Source organism: Varroa jacobsoni, unplaced genomic scaffold (assembly GCF_002532875.2).
Source record: "Varroa jacobsoni isolate VJ856 unplaced genomic scaffold, vjacob_1.0 scaffold_148, whole genome shotgun sequence".
In the NCBI taxonomy this organism is placed as follows: domain Eukaryota; kingdom Metazoa; phylum Arthropoda; class Arachnida; order Mesostigmata; family Varroidae; genus Varroa; species Varroa jacobsoni.
In genome coordinates, this window is record NW_019213050.1 from 117,168 (window position 1) to 141,391 (window position 24,224).

Below are 24,224 nucleotides of genomic sequence, written 5' to 3' on the forward strand. Positions count from 1 at the left end.
CCAGCTATTTTGTCATCTATTCGTTCATTCAATGACTAATTTGATGCTAAGTCATTTCGTAAAGGACGGGCCCCCCTCTTGATCGTTTTTTTTTGTCTTCATATAACCGCTTAACCGATTGGCAGTCGATGCACGGTGCCATCTTATTTATAGGGACTTGGTAAGTCGTCGGTCCGTCGTCGTCTAAGCCTGAAGGTGTCAATCAAATGCTACGCTGTCGGTGTATGGCGGTAAAAAAACAGGCACAATTCGTTCATCGGTTTTGTTTGCCCTGCTCTAGCGTAAAGATATCCTGAAAAGTTGTCCTTGATATATGTCGTTGCTTTTCATGTTACGACCAACAGGTCACATAGGAACTCAATTGAGGCTTGAGACATAAATTAAACCAGTCCATGGACAGCTTTATCCTGTAGCTATTTACACAGCCCAAAGGGGGCATCTTATCAATAAAGACTAGGTAATACAGACAGTAAGTACAGAAATCTATGTTGAAGCAAGCTACATCTAAAAACAGGGTTTACTGTAATTCCGGTAGCTAATCAATAGTCTAAGGATCAAAGTAGGGACTACTAGCAGTTTCCCTGAAAGTTCGCGCCTTTACCCCGGGCACATGTCCTGGAAAGCTGAACAGGTGAAATTTAATAATGCTGATATTTCAAGAAAGTACTCCATAGTCTTTTCTGTAACTATTATAATACCAGGAGGATGAAATGGTAAGAAACAAATGACTGGATCGGTTCACTCAGCGCTTATTTGCGCAGTGACCTTTAATTTTGTACTTCGACCTCGTCCGGTTCGCTGTTCCGTGGTCATTATCGCTACCATAATGGAGGCTCTTAAATCGCCTATCTACATTGAGAAGAGCGGAGTCCACTTAATTAGCAGTGCGGCCCACTCAGGTAGCAGCGATATCGAATCGATAATGATCGAAATCTTCTTCAACAATGTCTTTGTCTAAGAAACCAACAAAAAAAAACTCCACCAGTAAATTTCTGTTAACATTTTTAGGCTAATTCTTTTTCAGTAGATAAATGATTGAGCATCATTTTTTTAGAAAATCTTCACTTTAACATTAAATACAAAGAATAGCTGTAAAAAACTTGACGAATTTTTATTTATATTGCTATTGTGCATTGATACTTGTAGCCGTAACGTCTGTATGTTAAAACGAAGCTCTGTGTTGCATAAAAGCTGATACGATACTATATCTCGCGAACAGATTATATCCTAGTTTCATTAAACCACAGACAAATATTTCCACCATCAAGGTAACAGGCACAGATCGCGCATCTGGTTTTTCAAGTATTCACAAGAGCAACGAATGGGATCCGACTCTGTCGTAGCGCTAGCTTCGACAGGTGTCGCTTTCAATCAAGGTGATCGATTTAATACTGTGCGTCACAATTGCGACAAATCAACAAAACAGTGGTAAATATAGGCATATCGTGTGTATGTATGTAATAAGCAATAAACGTTAACTGTTAGGTGTTTCGCGTGTTTGAAATTATCTGGTCAGCACTTGGAGATGTAATGTGTTTTTTGTCCTAGTATAACTTGTGCCGGTGACCCATCCCATTTGGCTCACTCACCCATATTTTCATCTATTCATATGTTTAGTCGATTGGTAAAAACAGATTTCGCGAAAATCATGAGAGCAATTGGCAGCCGCATAACATAAATTGCCATTACGTCGGAATGGATCGGCATGTACAGTGACACGCCGCTGCTGGAAATATTCCCTTTATTATACCCTTCACTAAACCTGCGGTAACGTTGACGTCATGAACGCTGAACGAACTGAGGAACGTTGAACAGTGACGGACGCAACGACATCATTTTAGCTATCGTAGATTGTGGATTACAGCGCTACTATCGCAGTATCAGGCCTAGTGCCATTCGAGTACATGTACTCAAGCGAGCAACGAATCCCGACGAAGGCACCCATGTTTGAACAATTCTTCTTGCCGCTGTGGGTGCTATGTGCGTACCTAAACACGGACATATGTCCACAATGCCACCCATCGATGAGGCCTGGGTACTATAGTGAAAGGTGCTAATATCATTATTAGCAATGCAAATAGCGTTAGAGATTTAGCGGACTTTTTGACGTCTAGTCTAGGGTAGCGTTATGTATGTACCAGCGCATGCGCTTGTACGAATTATCGCCATTATATATATATATATATATATATATATATACATGTACATATATATACACACAGACACATGCATATGTATGCGGCCAGTACGGCCCTTATTACCGTCATCACTGGCGGCAGCTTTAACGATCTGTCCTTTTAATAGCATCTGGTAGCCGGATCGAATACAAATTGCGATTGGCGGTTTCTAGTTGCAATAAGTTCGAACATTTCATATGGGAGGATGAGTGTGTATGCCTGAATTTATCTTCTTAAAAATTTTGTGACGATACGTAGTGATGAATCGTCGGGTTTGTCTGAAATTTTAGCCGGTTATCCATATCGATGCTACCCTGTGTATACAAAGACAAACTGCCGATAGTAAACGACGCTGGTGTTTATATGTCATACAGCATATATGCTGATAATAAAAGCGAAGTTTTTTGTTAGGCAACGTCCACTGCGGCTCATAGTAAATTGCACAATGGAAACGTCAAAAACATGTCGTCCACCTGTCATAAAACGTAACGAATTCTTTGTGGGCTGGCCACAAATGGATGCCCAACTTAGAACGTATTAAACATAGTTGATTTATTTTCTATAATGAATTCAGCTGAACAGGTTGACGCGCGTATTCAGCTATTGCTCGAATGACTCATATTATCTAGCGCCCGTGTACATCGTGGCGTGACGTCTGAAACGGGTTCGCAATAGCGTTTCATTGAAGTAGATTGAATTTGTTCGGGTGCGCTCTCTACGCGTTATTCCCTTGACACGAACATAGTTTGGGGAGAAATATCGAGTACCGAGATCCATTATCAACCCAGAACGAACGTCGTATAGGTGCAACAATCGACTGGCGACAAGCAATGCTTCATGCATCTCCTCGCTGCCAGCCAACACGGCTGTATACAGCGTAAAAACATGTGCGGTGCGAATATTTTGTCAGCGTGGTTTTCCGAGCTAATCATTTCTCTACTTCAGGTACGTAGGTAAGGCCTTTGGACAGGCTGGAAATGTTCGATTACGCCGTTGCGTCGCGACGTCGAAATAAGGGCGAGCGCAGGCACATCTCAACGTGTTTTCAATGCGTTGTTAACCTCATGCTACGTGATCTCATAACAACGACATAGTTTCTGCAGGATGTATCGTGGGTCACCGTCGAGTTAGAAAGTGGGTTAATCAGCTTGGCAGCATAGGCGCTGTTATGCACTAGCGACCCGATATAGTCACAGGGTAGACTCAACGCTGGTCAAGCCATTCTATTACCATATATATATATTTTAGACGGTAGATGCATACGGCTGTATATAGGAGGCAGCACTACTATAACTGTTAGGCCAATAACCGTTTCGATAAACTGGAGTACTTTTACGCTGGAGGCCAACTGATGCTATTTATCGGGGAGCCGCTAAAAAAGTATGTGTTTAGCTACCGATGACCGTAGTGTAATACAATTTTATACTGGGTCCACCGTCCAAGGTAAGTTTGAAAATTCGTTTGCAAGATAAATTGCTATTACTGTTCGAATTAGTTGAGATCGATTGTAACGCAAAATGCGTCACGGTAAGTTCACAGTTCGGCTTCAGATATTCATTATTATTGGCTACGGATAATTATAGCTGCGATCATTCATTTGTCCGACTGGCTTAATTGAAAGTCAAGGTGATATTTGCCGCGGCCGCTGGGCGATCAGCTTCTAGATCGATCTAGAGAAAGATAATTATGTCATAATTGTAATATTAACACTGTTAATCTCCCTAATACATTCTATAGTAAAGAAGCTAGCGTACACTTCTGTTTTGGAATGAAGTTAACAAAAGCTTAGTAAATCGTTAACATCTATATATTTTCTCATGCAGTGATTTCAATGGCTCTGCAGAGGTTTCGAAGTAATGAATTGCCCATTTATCATACTTGTATTGAGCATCGGAAGCCGTATGCCTGCTATATTGACGTTCAAGCCGCTCTTCAATTGTCCTCTATAGGGGATATTCAGTGAAAATCTACCGAAAAGCCAATTCATTAGTCGTTAATCTATCTAATAAAGAAAGTTCTTTATTAGATCGATATCATTACCATGTGCCTTCATTGCCGTGGCACACTTACATGTAATAAATTAGCTCAGTCGGCTACAAACGTGTACACTTTCTACGTCTAAGACCTTGCCGCTGGCAGTCTGCAGAAGAGTCCCTAGATTAAGTAAGCTTATGGTGCTCGTGGCAAGCTCTTTATTGCCAATCTCGGTCCGGTCTTCTAATTTACTCCTTCCATACAGCTATTGTTCGTACGCCAACTCTATTATTAGGCGACAGTTGTTGTACGCTGAAATAAGCCAAATATGCGGACCCAGTAAAAAAAATTCGGTGAAGGCTTGCGGGGGTGGCGCGACTGTGCCTGGACTATCCTTAGGGTCTACGTGACCGTTACTGTCTGTATGCCTACACAGGGCGGATGACCTTAGTGACGCCGTCGCTCCGAAACGACGTACTTTACGAGCTTTACTAGCTTTTTAAATCATATGCGACGTAAGTGCAGCTAGCCCTTGGACTCATAAACGGTGTAGGAGCTAAAGTCAACGTTGCCCCGGTGTATAGCAGCAGGACTGGTAGAGTGGCCTGCGAGTGGCGGCATACGCATGAACAGAACAGTTCGCTGAGACCAACGTATAGGAACGTGGACACAAACACTAACGTTTTATTAGGCTCCATGACGCTTAAGGATTACCTACTATCTACCAACTGCTCAGGAAGTTTGTGCTGCATACACTTACTAACTATGAACTGCTTTATAAGCGTACGAGGATAGGTAAAAGTCGTTAAACACGCACATTGTCGTTGGATATAATTAGGTGGTACAAGTGACCCTATGAAAGCTTGCGGGATGGATTTAGCGAAACCACCGAGATGACAATACAGAACGAACAGATGAGTGCTGTTACTAGGAAGATGGACACATGCACATGGCTATCTATTTAAAGGTGATAGAGATGCTTAGATTAAGGGTCAAGGATCACATCAGAGGAGCTAGGGTTTAATCAGTAGGTAGTTATATTTTATTTAGGTAAAGCTGGACTTTTTTTCTGTGCTAGAGCTGTATTGTTTTGGTAAACCAGGACCAGGAAGCGTGCCCTGCGATGTCAATAGAGGGCAGGAATAATGAGGACGGGCAAAGCCTTTGTCACTTCCCTCACAAGGTCTGTGCTTTGTTTTCGGTGTTAGCTGTCATCGTTGTCTCGCCCGTGTAGTTACTCCTGGATTTATTTGTTCTGAAGCAGGAGCGAGCTGGTTACGATCAACTCTACCAAAGACATTTGTAATTTTCCTTCACACTAAACTATGTAGAATTGCTTAGTGGTCAAACAAACGTCGTGCCTAGAGGTACTAATGATTTTTTTTATTTACTTGAATACCTGTAATATATAGATCAGTAGAACGAATGAATAACTGAAATAAAAACCTTATACCAGTTTTGGATATCGACAACGGTTTTGGTCGAAAGTAAACTAGCAATCAACGCTCTGTAACACCGGGCTTTCGGATCTCGAATCGATAGCAGTTGGTCGGTCTAAAGGTCGCCCACCCATACAGCCTGGAGCAGAGCTTACTAGGTATGACGAGCGGTTTATTGAAAAAATTTAAGCTCATCAATTTTAGCTACGCTGAAACGTTTTGTGATGCCTCTGCGTATGCACAAGCATACAGCGTATGTACATCCATGGATTCGTTATGCTCCTGTGTTATTTTGCGTTTTCTAAAACGCCAGCGATACAAACTGCCCTTCCCGAAATAGCCGAGCTTGCAATAGAACAAAAGAAGCCCTAGCTGGTTTCCAAGCGGGTAGTCGACTGCTAGGTGGAAAAAACTCCCTAGCGGTACCCTCCAGCGTTAGCAGGAGATTACACGACTCACCCAGGTTCTTCAGTAGAATTTTAGCGGCGAGCCTTTGATAAGGGTCTTCTAAAATGCCCTATCACTACTCGTTTAAACGTAAACAGAAAGTCTTCAAAAGTATAAATAATCAGTTTCGAAATAGTGAGCAGGCGTCGCCGATCACCGGTAATGTCACTACCAACCTGTCAGTCCAGTCATGCTTCGGTTGTTCCACGCAGAGCGAATGCCCAGCTAGAAATGTAACTGTCTTTCTTAGCTTGCTTGTAAAAGAAGCTCTATACGCTAGTGCATTCAATGTTAAGGCTTGGTAGCGCTCAGGAAAGACACGCTGACTGGGTCTTGTTCCGCCTCGCAGTGGGTATTTTGAGTAGCATTGTTTTTCGTATCGAACAAGATAGGCTAATTTAAATTTGTTCTTAACGTCAATCAGCAATGCAGATACAATGATGAAAGTTCAAGATAGAGTAGCTGCAGGTCAAACTGATATGTCAAGAAAAAAAGATGTCGCCAAATGACTAAGGCCGTCGAAGGTCATCGTCTTCCTGTCGCTGTAGGCAGTCTGCGGCTGAATTTATTCCAGCAACCCGATCTTGGGTGTTCCTATTTTCGGCCAATTGGTATGAATTATGAATGTAACCAATAGGACGTTTAGTAATGCGGTGGGTTCATAGAATTGGATTGGCTGCTTTTGATATGGCTGTCCTGGACTAATGCTTGCGTTACGTCCTATTCTTCGAAAAATTCAACTCACTTGTAATGATGCTCTCAAGTGACCGTCTTCTAACAAGAGTCAACAAGTGTCTCGTAAGTCTACAGGCAGAACTGACGTAGAGCAGAGATCTTCTTGCTCATTCATCTACGTAGACGTTTTTTCATACTGTTGTGTTAATTTGGTTTGTTGACGTGTGCGTGACCTGGTAATTATCATGAGCTTATTATGTGAGATCTGTTTCCTTCGTATGGAATACTGTAGGCTTTAGTTTCTTGAAGCATCCCTCTTACGTTTTTTCCGACAAACGTCAACGATCCAAAGGGAGCGATTAGCAACAATTATTACTTCCATTCACGTGAAATATGTCTCCTAGATTTTGTTTACAGTCCAATAAACTCTCCGTAAAAGTCGTAGTTGTACAACCTCTTAGACACGGTTATGATGTAACTGGCATCACCTGGTACTGACACCAGTATATCTACGTTAGATTTATTCCTATTATTAAATACTCTGTCAATGTAAAAGTTCAATATTTTTCAGACGGCGTAGGTTGTCCGTTTACCGTCATTTTATTACTGGCGTAGCATTCGTATACTATCCACATATCTACGTAAATATGAGTTTGTGCGTCCTCAGCTATAGGATTAATGGCCGAGCGATGGGATAACACTCGCGCACCAGGACATTTCGGTTGTCCGACCGTAGTTGAGAACAATATTTGTTCAATTCCGTTTGCGGACAAATCGACAATTTTCTCTCGACGACTTATTATGTTTATTAGTGTGTTTATCCATAGCGGAACGTCCATTCGTCTTAACCGTCAATGCAAAAGCTTCACCGCACAATTAGCTGTTAAACGTAGCCAGGATTCACAGTTATCATCACCACAGTGTATATATAGAAATGTATTGAAATCGATTCTTCGATTTCCGCTACAGCATCGACAGTACTATATGCTAATGGATCTGTTCCATACTGCTCCTGCTGTCCTTAACGTGTAAGCTTTTTGAAAAAAACATTGATATTGCAAAAGAAGCTAGATGTCCAGGGTTTGTATTAGCTTCTTTTGTATATTACTTTGACGATAGATCGATCACAGCGGTCCTAATCGTGTAAAAAGGCATGTTTTGCACTGATTTTAAGCAGGATCAATTGAATCATTGGTAGTTGCATGTGCAACATAAGACATGTCACTTTTTCTTTGACGGGCCATTTTATGTGTTCATAATACTTGATCTCTGTCTCTAGTCTGCAAAGACGCGGTCACATTCATGTGACATTTTTTCTCGTACATGTCGTCATGGCCAACAGGGATAGATCCATTTCACTCGTTCAATGAAGCTCTGTACATAACGGTACTTCTATGGGCCCTTCTGTTCTAATTTTTCGTTTACTTCGATTGTTACTCAGATGACACTAGGCTTAATGCTGCACCTGTCGAGACCAACAGCAACAACAACAACAACAACAAGTAGCCGAAGAAACGTTCATCAAGGGGTTGGGGGGGGGGGCTCATAGGCTACTAGGAATCTATGAAGTTCCTTACGTGAGGGAGATTGAGCGAACACCAGTTGACGGGCAGGACCCAGTCGTAGCAGTGCGATGCCTATAATGAAGTTTTCAATAGCGTTTTCGACTGCTCGTCGCACCTTCTACTGCTGTCGCCGCTGTCATTCGAGAATATAAGCCTATTGAGAATGGAGGCGCTTTGTGGTGGCGAAGGCAAAATGATGCATGGATACGTCAAGAGACAATCAAAAAAAAGGCGAGGAAGGAACGTGGTGGTCGCGCCTGAGTCGTTTGAAATACCCCCTAGTGTAATAGAGGTTGTTGCGAATTGAAGTGCGAAGCGTTTCTCTAGCTGCTATTACTGGTGATGCTAATACTGCTGCCGCTATTGTTCGTTCGACAGAATAAATAAGAGTAGGCATGCTACCTGGCAATAGGCCTGCTGTCCCATTGAGAGAACTGCAACATAGGGGATCTAGCGGAAAGCCAATTGACCAGCTCTTCGTGCCGATAAGAACAGCAACAACATCAGTATGACAAATGAGATTTTGGCCTAGGCGCTTACGCCCACGCAAACACCCTCTGTGAACACTTCCTTCTGTTTTTTTCTTTCCCTATTTGCGCTCGCCAGACAACTACTATGGGCAAGTGATTTTGAAGGCAATAGACGGCGGACAAAGAAGAGAGTGCAGGATGACCGACGCATAGACCGGAAGTTTGCTGTTGATTGAAACAACGACTGTTCCCAGCTTTAGACAAAGCTGGTATGTATCGAGAAGCAGCCCTCAAGAAGAGACGGCCATGGAAACGATGTTGGGTTTCCGTTTTGGCCTTTCATACAATAGAGGCATAACAGCGGAATGAAAAAACCAAATACGGAATGAGACAGATGGCGGAAAATGAATTCTTCTTGAGCAAAAGTCGACCCCTGAGGTGGCGGGGTTTAGGTCGGCGAGTCAAGGAACACTTGCGGCAAGATAGCACTAATCTCGTTACGATGCTATACCCACCATCTGCGTGAAACAAGAGAGGCGGTTGTGACAATGCAACAGAAGGAAGCTCATAAGGAACAGCCGGGGAAAAGCGTATCTTGCCTTTCGCCTTCCGTAATTTTCTTTCTTCGTTTGTTTTTTTCCTGTGCATGTTACATATTAAAGCATCGCATTGTCTTGGCTCACCTGAAAAGGCTCATGCGTACCTTCACTGAGTGACACTGTGATGCTAACATGCTGCTGCTGCATGCTGCTGTTCACCAGCGAAGTTCTACTATATCGTTTAATTATTAGTCTGGCGGACAGCACAGGCGGCGTGGCAAACTTCTCCCAGCGTTTTCCTCAAATCCAAAACTTAGTTGCTGGTCCGCGCTTGCGTCTAAGGGGCGAAAACAAAATGAACTGAACAAATGGCGGCGGATGACGCAGGCCCACAATCACGATGTCAGGCGAGGCACACGAATACACAGCCAGAGAAGGGAGGCAAACGAACAACGTAGAGAAATCGAAAAGGGAATCAGGAAAAATACGGTGGCCTAATACAACAAACGAGCTAACTAAACGGCAAACCGTTTTTCTATTGTTTTTACTACGGTTATTATAGTGTCTCTTGCTTTTGTTTTGTTTTCAGCCTCCAACGGTGGTGGCAGCAGAATTATTAGCGTACTCATCGGCGAGCACGTAGACGGTCTGCACTTGCAACTTTTTCTAAATTTTTGAAAACAACAGTAATAATGGTAGTAAAGACGTCGTGTTAATACTACTAAAACGTCGTAAGAGGTGTGAAAGAAGTGGGGGCGAAAAAGGGCGTTTGGTACGACAAAGGAGCCAAACCTTATCTACAGCGAAGTGAACGACCTGAAATTCTTGTAGCTGGAATATGTCGGTTATAACGCTATTTAATTGGCACCGGAAAAACTGGACGTTCGTCGAAATATTAGAACGAAGTCCAAGTTCTGGAGACACTACCTGTCTGGGAACACCATGCACGACCACATGCACATATCGTTGTTGCGGAACAACGTTTTTCAAAGGGTTTTATGTCGACACCGACAAAATCATGATTCGCTCCCTATTGCTTTTAGAAACCAGCATCCATCAGAATCCCATAGGAAATAATATTAAGATGTACATCTGTGGAACGTAGGACACATTTCCTCGATAAATTTGCATCGTTCACTCGGGCGAACAATGAACTTCTATATGAAACAATATGAACTTCTATATGAACAATGAACTTCTATATGAAGCTTTCTTTTTCCGACCTAGTCAGCACACAGTGTTACCGATGTGAGAGCGCAACCTTTATACTACCCCCATCCTTTCCCAAATGGCCCGTGAGAAGCAAACGCTGTTGTCGCAGAAGTGGTTGTTCGTTCCGTGCGCAAGAGGTCCCATGTTGTTTTTCCAGGAAAAGAAAAGTTTCCTCTGCATAGACAGCATTTTGTCGCCGAATTCATCTGCTCATTCATAGCGGCCGGCCAGGGGAGGCACGTTGCTCCTCTATGATCGGATTCATGATTATTTCAAATCGAACGAGTCCATCTTGATGGTTTTTCGCGGTCGCTGCCGCCGGTGCAGTCTGCCCTCAGCACAAAAACGTTTGCTTGCCTTTTTAGCCAACAGCTTGTAGCCGCGTTTGCTAAATGCTAACCGATTAGTTCAAATAAACCGTTAACGTGGATACGTAGATCTAGAAAGATATAATAAGTGGCAGAAACATCTGAGAACTGCTAACTGAAAGCATGAATCCTAGCTGAAAACTAAAAGCATCACTGTCACCGAAGGGATCGTTTAATTATTATTATTAATTAACGCTATCCTCATTCGCATTTCTGAGTATTGTTTAATTACCATTAAAAAAAAAACTTATTCGATCTTCCCAATTAAAAGCAGATTAGTAGCTCGCTTTTTTAATCTGTCTCATAGTAGACGGGCAGAGCCCTTATTGTTGAACCTGGTCTAAATCGGATATTAGTGCTTAAGCTTGTACAGGTATAATAAAAAGGCAAACTACTGTTTATTATTAGCAGCGCTTCTTCCTGGATGCAGAAGGTACTCAAGTGGACCTTGCCTTCATGTCGTCAACTTTGATGTGATAATTTTCTTTTTGCGGACAAACAACGAGGATCTATCACGTCCCGTTGTAAATGGTACACCTGTCCAGTGTGCATAAATAAAATTATATCATCGTATAGTAAAAGTACCACTGTGAATGATAATGTATTCCCCTAGCCAGTAGAATTGTATGTATATCTATAGATGAAAATCTGTCTCGTCACTTCAATATCTTGAATATGTCAAGCTCCATGTTGATGTTATTAGATGGAAAATGTCTTGACGTTTGGTTCAATACGTACCTTCTTTAGCTTATTACTAGGTAATATAATATGAAAATACTTTTGTTTCGGTGACTCTGTGGTCAATCGTATTGGTAACTGGTGACTAAATATTCCTAACTCTTTCTAATCAATGATGCCTATTGGCAAGCCTTTTCCTGCCACCGCTGGTCAGGGCTTTGTTATAAGTTACATACGCATACATTTTAGCTGTACGAGTTCGTGTAGCATGCAGAAGAATGCGAGTCGTGCACGCTGGCGTAATTTTATCGCTGAAGACGGTCGACGTTTATTTAAGACTGGATCGACTACTCAAACATATATTCCACTCAATAATCAAAAATTTAACGTCGTAAGCGCGCATTTTTTCAAATGATATTTTTCATCTGTTACCTTTCGTACGTTGATCGGCCGTAGCAAAACAACGCTAAATACAGCCATGAACAAATAGCTGCTTTGGAATATATGCTGGGTGGCTAACGTTCGACGTACTGTGCAAAGGAGCTCGTATTATGTAGCATTGGTAAGGTGGTAGATAAGTAGTACGACATAATTTAGGCCGAAAAGAAAGGCGGGCTGTATTCGGGGAAATCGTTCGTTTTCTTGGGATGTTAAGCGTTAGATGTGGGCCTTGTGAATGGGTTAGCATTTACGCTCACTGCGCCTATGGTACTGGAAGTTACACCAAAGTTTAGTAAATAACGAGTGTTTATTTGTTTTAACCGCGTGTTCGGGTGTTTGTGCGTGTCTCTTAGAAGTCTGACAAATTGTTGGCCACAATTTACTGGTATTATATGCAAGGGTACGTAGCTGCGCGAACTCTCTTCACATACATACACATGGAACGATTTTTGTTTAGACTTGCACAAGATGAAGACGTTATCATTGGTTGCTATGGCCAGAAATTTCCTTAGCAGAGTACCAATGTAGAACTAGTAAATGAGCTGATCGCCGTCGTTAAACGATTCCCATGGCCTCATAAATCTTCAGGCGGCGGTCGATGCTACTTTTTTTTTTTACTCTTTCCACTCGACTCCTCTACCTACATGGCGATTAGGTAACCTTTTACCCTCCAAAAGCTCATGGGAACACTGTCTCATGCTGTCCCATTTCACCTCGATGGTCTATCGGTAAAAGATCTTAACCGTTATCCGATGCTTCCGTAGTTGTACTCGAACGAATCAACTGGTACCAGCATAAAAACCAAAGTACCAGTCGCAACGATGAAATAATTTCATCACAATGGAGCAATGATTACCGCGATGACCATCCATGTGATCAAAAAAACTAGCAATAAGAGCGGCCCGATATTGTTGAGCAGCGGACCCGCCGATTGCTATTCGTTGTTATCATCTACTGCTTGTTCGCTAGTTTACGTGGGAGACTGACATGATCGTAGGAGAGAAGAGAGACAAGATAAACCAGTTACCATCATAACCATCATCGTCATCGACCAGACAGACATTCACGATATGGGCAACATGGACCACGCTGATCTGGAGGCACGGCCAATGGCAGCGAGCTGCTGGCCACCGCTTGGAGCCTGATTCATCCAGTCGGAATCAATCATATCGTGCAGAAAAGTTTTCGGTTAGAAAGAGGTCATATCGCCCTTGCAAGACGGATAGCTGACGCGAGCCTGTGCGCGAAACTGAAAAAGGATTGTGTGGGATCAGCGAATGTCAAATCCTTGTAGGGTTTGTAGAGCTTGCTATTTGCCGAGTTGCTAGCCTACTGTTAGCACCGAAAGCAGAAAATAGCAACAATGTTCAGGAAAATAATGGCCATAGCTACAAATATAGTGGTGACCCATAAGGCATATATTGTATTTTGAAGTCGTTATAATGTCAGTGGGGTCGAATCTACCTGAGAAATATGCTCGTCTTTAGCAAACTTACACTATCCGACATGTACAAATACTCACCGCATTTACGTGGGCATTCCTTCCGGATCGTTGGTACCTCTATGTCTCCGATGTCCTTTCTTACAAGCAGCAAATCATGCGGAGGCGCAATATTGCTACCATGTTCAACTCTTCCTGTTGTGTCCGCCGCCTTTTTGCGAGCTGACGTTAAAACTGCTGTACCAATGATTCAATGAATGAATAACATAGAGGAGCGTTATTTTGTGTCTTTACAACAAAGTTCTTTTTTATTCTTCAGAGCCCTGTTTCCTTTCTGCTCGATAGTAGTTCCATTCGGAATAGTCAACTGCGCGTATCGATATGTACATTGATTTCACTTGTCACGTTTGTCAGTGAATAGGGCGCGCTGTTGTTCAGTCGATTAGAATAGAATGGATGGGTAGCAGGCCGTTGTTTTGTCGTCGATGCTGACGTTACTGCCGACATTGTTACTACTGCTTGACCGTTTTGTCGTTGCCGTAGACCCCCCCCCCTCCCCGGCGCGCCTTCACCGATGGACCCCAGCAGAAGCGGGCGCTGCTGCCTGGAGCATCGCCGTTGTCTTCGTCTGAGTCAGTGAGACAGTAGGATTAGCTTGGACTTCCCGCATTCTCGGCAAGGCACTCTAGTTCGTGTACAGGAAGGGCTGTACCTGCCGGGGCGACTAGTTATAGACACGTGCTTATAAATCGTGCTTCAGTTTGTTGAATGGATCGGTTTAAACTGGCACCAGTCGTTCGTACGGCGCAAAGAACGTATTAGTCAGCTGTTTTTTATTGTTCATTGATTCGCCCTTTCACTGTTACTAGTACCGCTATCGCTGTCGTTACTAGCGTTGCCATAGCAAAACGGCATTAGAATGCTGTATTTGGTGTACCTCACCTATACGTGTGTTTTTAACTGTGTCAGATAAAGTATTGTGTTGTATTTTCTAGACAAAAATTACATAAAGCACAATTGTGGCATGTTTTAATGGATAATTGGAGATAATGTTTACTTATTAAGCTCAATGTAGTTATTGGCTAATACTCGAATTATTACGAATGCCCACAAGGTTATAGCCCTAGGGTGACGTGTGCCTAAACCAACATGCGCTTTTTGGTCGACACGTAAAAAATAACAACAGCAAGAAAAATATTTGACGAAAAACTTACGTCAATATGTAACCTTTCAGGCGCCATTATTAACTGATTTGGTTCATCTGTTCATCGGTTCATGTCCCCAAGAACAACAACTTACCGCTGTCTACCTTGTCGTATCTTCGCTAAGCCGTATGGGTGATTCAGAACGATGCCCTAAAATTTCTTGATAGCTTTAGTCAGCATTTTATCAGCTTAGATTTATGCTGCATGTTTTTGTACCTACGTCCGTCTTCCGTTTCAGAATCGCGTCGTTCTTCATACTATAATAGCCATGAACGCTTAGAAATGAAACGTTTGTACGAAACGGCATCTTCGCTTTTAGCTTAGTCGCCACGTTTATTACGTGCCTGAGACGGCATGGGAAAACTGTTGTAACTCATCTGTTCAGTCGGCAATGCTTTTCCATAAAGATCTCTGTCTCACGTATCGATATCTGTGATAAGAATTTTAGCCTGTAATTCGCAACATCGTGTGCTGGCCTTACGATTTAATTGATCGAAGATAATTGACTCCTACCTATTGCATGGTATAGTCTATATTTCGTGTCTTCTATGTATTTCGCGTTCACTTTTTGATCCGGCTGACGTTCACGAGCACTGCATATCCAGGCATTTGGGTTGTAGACGCTTGGGGCATCGACCCACGGCATCAAGCCTGTCCGTTACTGAAGGCAACATTGCGCGGGTAGATGAAAACTAGAAAAAAAAAAGGAGCTTTATTATATCAACACACCGACAAGCAAAAATGAATACTTTTGTTATACCTTACGTTTTTTAGTAGCTCCATTAAGTGTCTTTTCTGGCGGTAGGTTCTTGGTAGGATTCCAACTTAAGAAATAATAATAACAAAACTATAGACATACACGTGAGAAAATTTAGAAACGGGACGTTTTACTGCCGGCATGGATAGACGTCACAGCTTTTCTGTTAAAACGCTATGACCAATAAGCGTCTGTCTATGGGGCTAACAGTCTTGCTATTGTGCACGAGTTCTCCGCTATTTAATCGTAAAGGATGACAGACAATTACATTAGATTGGCCCATTCTGTATAATCCCTGCTCTTGAATGTCCGTCTGTAGAAAGGCAGTACAGCCTACAGAATAGCCGGTATGGAATTCTATGGGAGATCAAAAAAAGTTTACAATCAATAATTATCTGCTTTGTTCCGTAAAGTATAAACTGCATGTTCAAATTATAATGTTTTGAGTACAAACAAAACAAATTTGGAAGCGGCAAAAATGAAGAAAGATTGTGCAGTGTGTACTATACGTGTACGTCGCGGCATGAGATGTACACAAATGACGGCAATAGATAATTTCACTTTATAGCGCCGACGCTAGCGTTAGAAGTGGAGTATTAGAATTTGCGGTTAGAATTTGCCAGCTGGGACTGTCAGTTAACTAGTATTTATACAAACGTACGGTTTGCTTTCATTTAATATATCTGCGATTTTTTTTTGTTAATTTTTTTTTCAAATCGGCCAGTCGAGGCGCCTCATGATCGAAACGTTTTTTTCCTGACGTTTATCGCTGTTAGATGCCAATTTTCGTATACGAGTATGCGATTTCTTGTTCGCCTACGCTACGTTGGATTGATTCCATTTCTATGTAGGCGTCTATAATCAAGGTTATGATCTTAATACATTTAAGTCAATTCTGGTCAGATACTATGATACGAAATTAAACCTCTTAATGTTACTAACTTGATAAAAATGTATTTAAATTATAAATTTATTAGATATAAGATTCATGTTACGTAGCTAGAGCTAGGTTTGTAATATTGTTTGTGGTGAGACCCAAAAGATGTTCATCCATGCCCAGTGTTATTCTGCGCCGATTTAATGTGTTATTTGCAAGGGCGTGGCCACACCGACGAACATATTTCAAAAACTACAGAAATGGAGATCTTTACATGGAATATTATCGACATTACGCACGTCTAAGTTGCGGTCTTTCACCATAGTAGTCGTAAAACTACACAATCAAGGAAATTGAGAGCTGCAGTTAAAAATTTTAGGCATCTCTAGATAAATGTGAAGTAAATCGCTTGTCCTATCAATCAGCGACCATGATTGTCGATGCTGGTGTCCTACATCAACGTTGTAGAGGACCTAACCTGCGATAAGGATCGCGCTTTCCGCGCAACGCCACGATCCCGGTGTTCATTTGCTATTTAAATACAGTGCATGACATCACGACATTCCATTTGTTGTAGTACCACTATCGTCTGCTTTTAAAATATCTCTTCTAAGGCTAAATGTATGAAGCTGAAATGGAGGACAAAAAGGCGGGAAGTCTACTCAAGTTTGAACATTGAGCTTCTATACTATACATACAATATGTATATATACTATTAAGTATTTTATAGGTAACGAGGCTACATACATACGAATAAAACGTGACTGCATTGTAAGTTGATGCTAAAAACTCGAATCGGTTAACCGGAGATCAAGCACGGGACCCCATAGAGCTAATCGTGTGCCCTGGACTTAATCAACCCATTTCCCACGCTTAGAAAAATAGTCTGGACAGTACCGAAGATCGGCCAGGATGCTATTTTACAAATGTCTAGCAGATATGCCGCTGGCAATATTAATTTAAGCACATAGACGAAATACTATACAAATGTGACAAAAACAACGTAAAAGCTAAGTATGAAACGAATACTCGTCAACAACCCATTATTGAGTTTGCCGCCGGTGGGCGCTGCGTGCCAACTGACTCTAATGACGAAGGGCGCTGCCGCCTTATTATGGAACGGGCACGTTGACCTTGGGGCTGAATTCTCAAGGCGGCAATCTGTAATGTCACTTATCAGATCTGTATGGAAATTCCTTGAAGTTTTACCTGTTTGCTAAGTCGCAAAGACGAATTAAAGCTCGAGAATACTTCCATCAGCTTGTCCATCTATCTAGCATTCTCTATATATATATATTATTGATTCAAACGTTTTCGTGAGAAAGTTGAATCATTGTTAGGATCTGTCTCTGCCTTCTTGGTTATGGTTTGAGAAATCCAGTCTCCCATAACCGAGCGAAACCGTCCCCCAGCCAATTTCGCCTTTAGTGTATAAGGGACCGTACACAACAGCACGATCGCTGCAATACTGTAGATCTCATAGTATACATTGCCATCTGTCTATATGTTCCCGGTTAGGTGACGAAGGGCATCTCGCGGCTTTCACAATGCAGCGAAACTTGCGAGTGAAGCCGGAATTTTCTCCCTAGTAGAATCGGCGACCCGCGACCGCGGGCCTTATCCTCTCTGTGGTGAGCAAAATCAGCGATACATTTCCTCCACCTTCGCTCAGTAGGAGCCATGATACCGATGGCTTTTGCTGTGGCTAAGTGACTACTGGCTTTACAGTCAAATCCTCCTGTGAATGACTGGGCGGCGTTGCTTTTGCTGGAGCTATTGTTTAGGGGAATCGAAATAACCGCTTTATGATCTTTTAGGTTCAGCTGCCGCTTAGGTATTCTTGTAGGGAGAGAGCGCAAGAGTAGGGCAGGGCAAAGCAGGAGTTATGGGGCAAGCATCGTTTGAAATTCGTGTGCTTCTGGATTTTAGCAGGTTGAAGTATAGGTCAGTGAATTATGACAAAAGAAGAGAATGAATGAGTTTTCAAATATTACGCGGCAGGGGTTCATGTGGATTGTTTCTGTTTGTAGCTGTGTGTGTGTGCATGTGTGCTCGGGGATTGTAAGTTGTACGACTTTGGGGCGTCGGTAGTGAAGCCTTATCAGAAGTCAACAGAAGGTGCATCCGTATTGCAGTTGATTTCAAGCGAATAAGGCTTAAAGATCTTGGCTTGTAGCTTGATGTTGTCTGGGCAAGCTGGCTTCGATCTATCCTAGCATCCATAGGTAACATAGGCTATTCATCGCTATTCTACCTACCAAACATGACGCATGAAAAAGGGCAGATCACAATCTATCAACTGTGCCGCTGAAGGAGAATATGAGTAACAAAGAGCGTGCACTACGTACATAACTATATTTATCACATCATGGTATTCATGAGTAAGTTACGATGAAAAGTCAAGTTACTTTTTCTGGGGCGTTAACTGAATAGACACCAACATTATTGTGAGTACAATTATCATGTTGTTGGCAGGCCATGGGCACAATTTTTTTTTTTTTTTTTTTTTTTTTTTTTTTTTTAGAGAACTAAATCACGCAAGTCTACTACAAAACACGCGTCTTAGCAACTTAGCTTGTGACTTGGCGAATATATAGACGTTCTTCTATACTTTTTGTTCACTGTAATAAGATAGCCCAATGGCGTCTCAGCAGCTAGCGAACGTGGCTAAATGACACGAATGTTACACTGAAGGCAATCGGGTAAACGGGAGTGTGTGATGGTCGTGCGGCTGACGAATACCCTATCAGGCTTTGCAAGGGATCTGATGGTGAACCAATAGCGACCTCTGATACAGCGGTTGGCCTCATGTTCTTCGACGCAAGTGTAAAACATTGCGCCTCTGAGAGGCTGAGGAAAGAGCAGCGGGTTGAATAACAGGTTAGGTTCGTGCGTCATGAAACAAAATAAAGATAAATGGGACAAGCAGCGAAAGAGCTGTAGCGTCGAGGGCGGTAATAACACCAACAACAACAACAACATTTATGCAACATAAAAAATCGCGACGTAGAACGTGGCCTGTGTTAGCATTTCACACTGAGACATTGATCTAGGCAGGACAATGGTGATTTTCAGAGCTAAACAGAGATCTGTGAAAACGTAGTGTTTTCAGTATAATAGGATATTTCAACGTATTTGCGTACAAGCAGAATTCAAACCATTACCTAAAGAAGCAACTTGTTTTATTCGAAGGACAAGAGGTGGCCGTAGTTAGCGTGTTTGGTGTTATTCTCCCTGTCGTTGATGGTAGACGTATTACATTGCCACACTCGTATTTCAGTCAATACTGTGCGGATCATCACTTAAGCTACGACATTTCTGAAAACACCTGCAAAACGACCATGTTTTGACCGTGGTCGGCTCTTAGCTATATTCTCTCGCTTTGTAACTTCCTTTTAAATATTTAGGCTCTGAAAGCCACCGACCAAGAGAACAGCCCTTTCGAAATAGCACTACTGTAATTTTAAGCAAAACGGCGACGATCCGCAACCCAGTCATTGTCCTTTTTCCTTGTTACTTGTCATTCGCTGTGTAATCCGTGTTCCCATTTCCTCCTCCTCCTCCTCCTTCATGTTCTCCACGCACTTCTCATGTTTTTGTTATTGCCGTCGCGGCCTCATACAAACAAGGCAAAAGCAGGCTTTTTGCCAACTAGCCTTCACTTGCTTGGAGTGATGTGGAATACGGGAGACGTGATTGTGTAACCGTCTCTCCAAGCATCTACCAAATCGGTGCAGTTCAACCGGGTAACAGCGGAAATCCAGGAAACGGATGTAGGTGGGCAGGAGACATCTCCGAAGACCGGGCGCCCAGATGGAGGCGAACGAGCGGGGCCAACGACACAAGCAACCAACCTGGGGGGTCGGTTCGTCGAACTTAGCTGTAAAATGTTGTACACGTTGGAAGAACACCCGTAGACGTGGGTATAGGAGCAACGATAGCATTTAACTCGCGTAAAGCAATAAGTAGATGAAAAGATACGGAAGAAGCTTTGGGGTGGCAGCAGGTGGGCAGGTCCCACATGGCAGTTGGCCCATCAAAAGAGAATTGCAGAAACTGGATGATAAATCTCGGTGACGATGGCGGCGTTATTCCAGTCCCGCTTCTGGATAGAGGTGCGGCAGACGAGAGAAAGGAATTGGCATCGACGACGACGACGACGACGAACTGTATGAGTACGGGTTCATGTGCGTGTCAAGCTAACCTAGCGGGAACCGAAATTTGAAAAAGTACAGCATGGCCAGTGAAGACAACAGTAACAAAGCGACAACAAAGGAACACCACAGAGTAAGTGGACGAGTACAACACGAAAAAAACCTTCCAGAATGCCACAGTGAAGGATAGTGTATTCGTGTTGAAGTGATTAAGGGCCTGGGTCGTGCAGCTGCTGTTGTACAGCTTTATAAAGGATAACGCAACGATCTAAGGGTAAACCAGAGAATAGCGCCATACCATCTGAATTATTTCAATGGTCACCTTTTGCTTTTCTAAGAGAGGAGACAGACGGCAAGACCGACGAGAAGGGATTGAAAGGCATCGGTGACGAAGGAGTCCATGTGGAGTGCGTCAAGCAGCAGGACGCCATCGCGGTGCAGGCATACGCAGTCTTAAAGGCTAAGACGAGAACTGGCATCGAATAGTTACGAATGACTTACACAGCGAAAGCTATGAGGCAGTCCAAAAGTAGGACCGGACTAGTCTGTAAGTTAAACGAAGCTGAACGAGCGCGCACGCCATCATGTACTGCTCGCCATCGAGAATCACGAAAAGCCTAATTTTAAAAAGGGCCTACCGATCGATGAACAATAATTATAAATATACACTAAAATTATAAGAATTTATCTTTAATGTTTTTACAAAGTAAATTGCCTATTTGAAGGCATTGCCGGAGGTTGTGAATTATATTCCTCTGTTCCGAATTTATTGACGCACACGAAGGATAGGACTCAGAGGAGCTAAAGGTTTCTCTTTTCTTCTGTCCAGAATTAAACGCAATAAAGTTAAGTTCGAAAAAAGGCAGCAAGTTGAGCGATGATGTGTCTTTAGCTAACTTACGCACCGACAAAACGTGTGTGTTAATCAGGCCAATTATAAGCACGAGCGGAGTTAAACTGTCACAGTAATTTCTCTTCAATGATAATTAATGAATTATGAAATTTCAAGACACTCGAAGTTTCACAGCAGTTTGCGTTGGTTCTCTATGAGTTGAAAAGGTTCCTCCTTTATCTTTAGGGACACCTAGATAAGAATCTCTTGCAGAACATAAACTTTAATATACACCCAGCTTTTCTTTTGTGTTTAGTCAAGTTAATTAGCAACCAGGCCGTTTACCGTCAGAGGCAGCAGTAAGATCTTTGTTATCTTTACAGCTAGCAACCAGCAAAAGGGTGGTGTTTGACGCGCCAGGCCGCTCATATCAGTTAGCTAAGCGTCTTTGTCTCTCCTACTATGTAAGCGGCATATCACGTATTTTTCTCTGACTGCCTATTCTGCATCTTGAGGGCTGTCAAGACCAGCATCCTTTGATCCAGCCTTGGCGCAGTGTGAATCCGGTTGCGCCTTTCAGCTTTAGACTATCTCCTTTCTGCGGCTGAATCGCTACTTCAGAGATCGACAGCTTCACGGGAACAGGAGAAGAGGTGAGCAGACGGACGGGCCAGCCAAGTAGCTACAATGTTACACCGAGTATGGTAATCAGACGCAAGCGGCACGCAATGGGAGCTGAAGACATAACAACGGGTTAGTCGTAGGATTTTCCTGGGATTCCTGGGGTTTCAGTTTCCTAGAAAGATCCAAATACTTGCTGTGCCTCTATGCTTTCATTTTCCTTCTTAATTCCCTGACAACTTCGGTTTCGCAGACACCCCGGATGTCTTTGCGATACTACGAATTGTAACTGCGAGTATGTGTGTATGCAGCGTAATCGGCGTCAGTGGCAGGCCATATCGAGACTATCAACAGGTCAGGTCCATATAAAAAGGGAGAAAGGGTTGATATCAGTAATCATAGCGGAACCTGTCATCGCTGAATGGTACTCTGCTGTGGTAGGAGTCGTCCTGTGTGGATAGGAATCGAGCATTACGATCCTGTTATTTCTATGTATCGGCAAAACAAAGACTTGTAGCTGAGCGGTCAGAGATATCCGCGTGGACACTTGGTAACGGTCACACTCAAAATAAAGAAGAGGTTGTGAGCGACAATGAAGGCTGGGGTAAATTATTGTTATCATCAGAGGCGGAACAGAGCCTAACAAAAATGAGACAAAAACTACCAAAAAGGTATGACACCTCTCCGAATACTTGTTCTGATTAGACGAAGTAAATCCCAGTATTCGTCAATGGAGTAATGCTTTAGAGATTCTTGCCTACCATCTACTACACAGATGGAGCAGGGGTTCGTGCGTGCGGTATATTTACTTTGCTCAGTACTTTGTCTATCGTAAGAATAGGTGAGTCTTACCAGTATGTACGATTGTTCCATACAGGGAGAATCCTCAGATTTTGCCCGAGAAAAAGGACATATTCGCCTAAGAGCAACCATCTTATTCTCTGAAACTACTTGAAATTTTTGCGGTTTGCTTTTTAAGCGCTTGCAGGCGGCTTATTGTCATCTATTCGCGCTGCTTATTGCGAAGTTCTACTGCCAGTTTCAGCGTTACTTTACGCAATGTTCACAATATACCTATTACTAATATTATTCATATTGCCAGAAGTACTATGCTGATTGTGATGTAAATGGCAAACCCGGAATTGGCTGTACGCTTATGGATCTAATGTCCTTACCCATCCTCGCCTCCTAGTAGCATGTTGAACCCCATTCCTATACGGTAAGCCGCCGCCGCCGACGACATTAACAGATAGATTTCCTTGACGTGCGTTCAAATATGACCAGAAGGAAAGAAGAACAGCCTCTTGCACGAGAGAAGTGCATATTTTAGACCAAACAGGGAGACAGCAGACGTTATAAGAAACAAATAGTAGTACAAGATTAATTTGGTCCATCGTTCTTGCCATCAGCAGGGTAACTTGGTTTGAAGATCGTCTCTGCAATAATTTTGATGGGGAATCTTGGTTTGCTGAAATGAAATCTTCACACATCAAGGTCACACAAAGATCGTTTGGAGGTGAATAAGCCTTTCATCACGTCAACCCTATTGCTGCTATCCTCTTGCTCATCGAAGTCGATTCGGACGACCTCGAACGAACTTTCCGTAATCATTTTAGTGCATGATTGAACCTCATAGATTGATCGTGTTGTCTGTAAATCATTCGAAGTTTCAGAAATCTTTTCTAGTATTTGCCAACACTATAATAGCACTTTAAATCTAGACTACTAGGTTCGTCTCGGTTAGCTAGCTTAAGATCATACAGCTGTTGTAAACTGACGGATTTTTTGCAGATTTATATATATATATATTACCGCTAAAAACAAGTAGCAGAGACTTTCCCTACAGAGCAAGCTGAACTTTGACAAGAACGGGTCAAATTTTTTAATAAGTGTACGCATGCAAATACTAATGAAAAGAAAAAAGTTCTCAAAAACTATAGCAACTGAGAGATTACGTTACTCTTTACTAGAATCATCAAGTTCTATTGCCGTCCATTGAATGTTGTAATGAGATCGGATGATCGAAAAAGCCGCTTTCTCTACTGTTCATTTTGGAGAAGTCTCGATTTCAACGGAGATACGTTGAAAGATTCGGTTGAGAAAAAGCGTTTACAGGCACTCCTTATATGACATCCTGAATTGTCATTCAATGTGTCTATGATTGCCGCTGCTAGTAGAAATCTAAATGGGTTTGTATGTCTATGTAGTGTTATCAAGAGGCTGTTCATAAGCGAACTATCGGCTTGGAGTGTGTTTCTGTGAGCTCGCATTTTGAGTGTTTATCCTGCTAATATAATAGCGAATAGAGTTATATTAAATGGCATAACGGAAGTCACTGCTTACAGAAAAAAA

General features: G+C 42.5%; 1 protein-coding gene across 5 annotated transcripts in view; it reads left to right on the top strand.

Moving 5' to 3' along the window:
• Window positions 1-24,224, top strand: part of LOC111269477 (serine/threonine-protein kinase DCLK1) — a 93,121-nt gene that overhangs the window by 56,318 nt on the left and 12,579 nt on the right. The window contains exon 1 of one of the 5 annotated variants that reach the window (XM_086972095.1): window positions 21,554-21,904. The exons of the other annotated variants lie outside the window; for them this stretch is intronic. The gene's annotated coding sequence lies outside the window, so the exon portion shown is untranslated. Of the gene's footprint in view, window positions 1-21,553; window positions 21,905-24,224 lie in introns of those variants that run through there. 5 annotated transcript variants of the gene reach the window in all.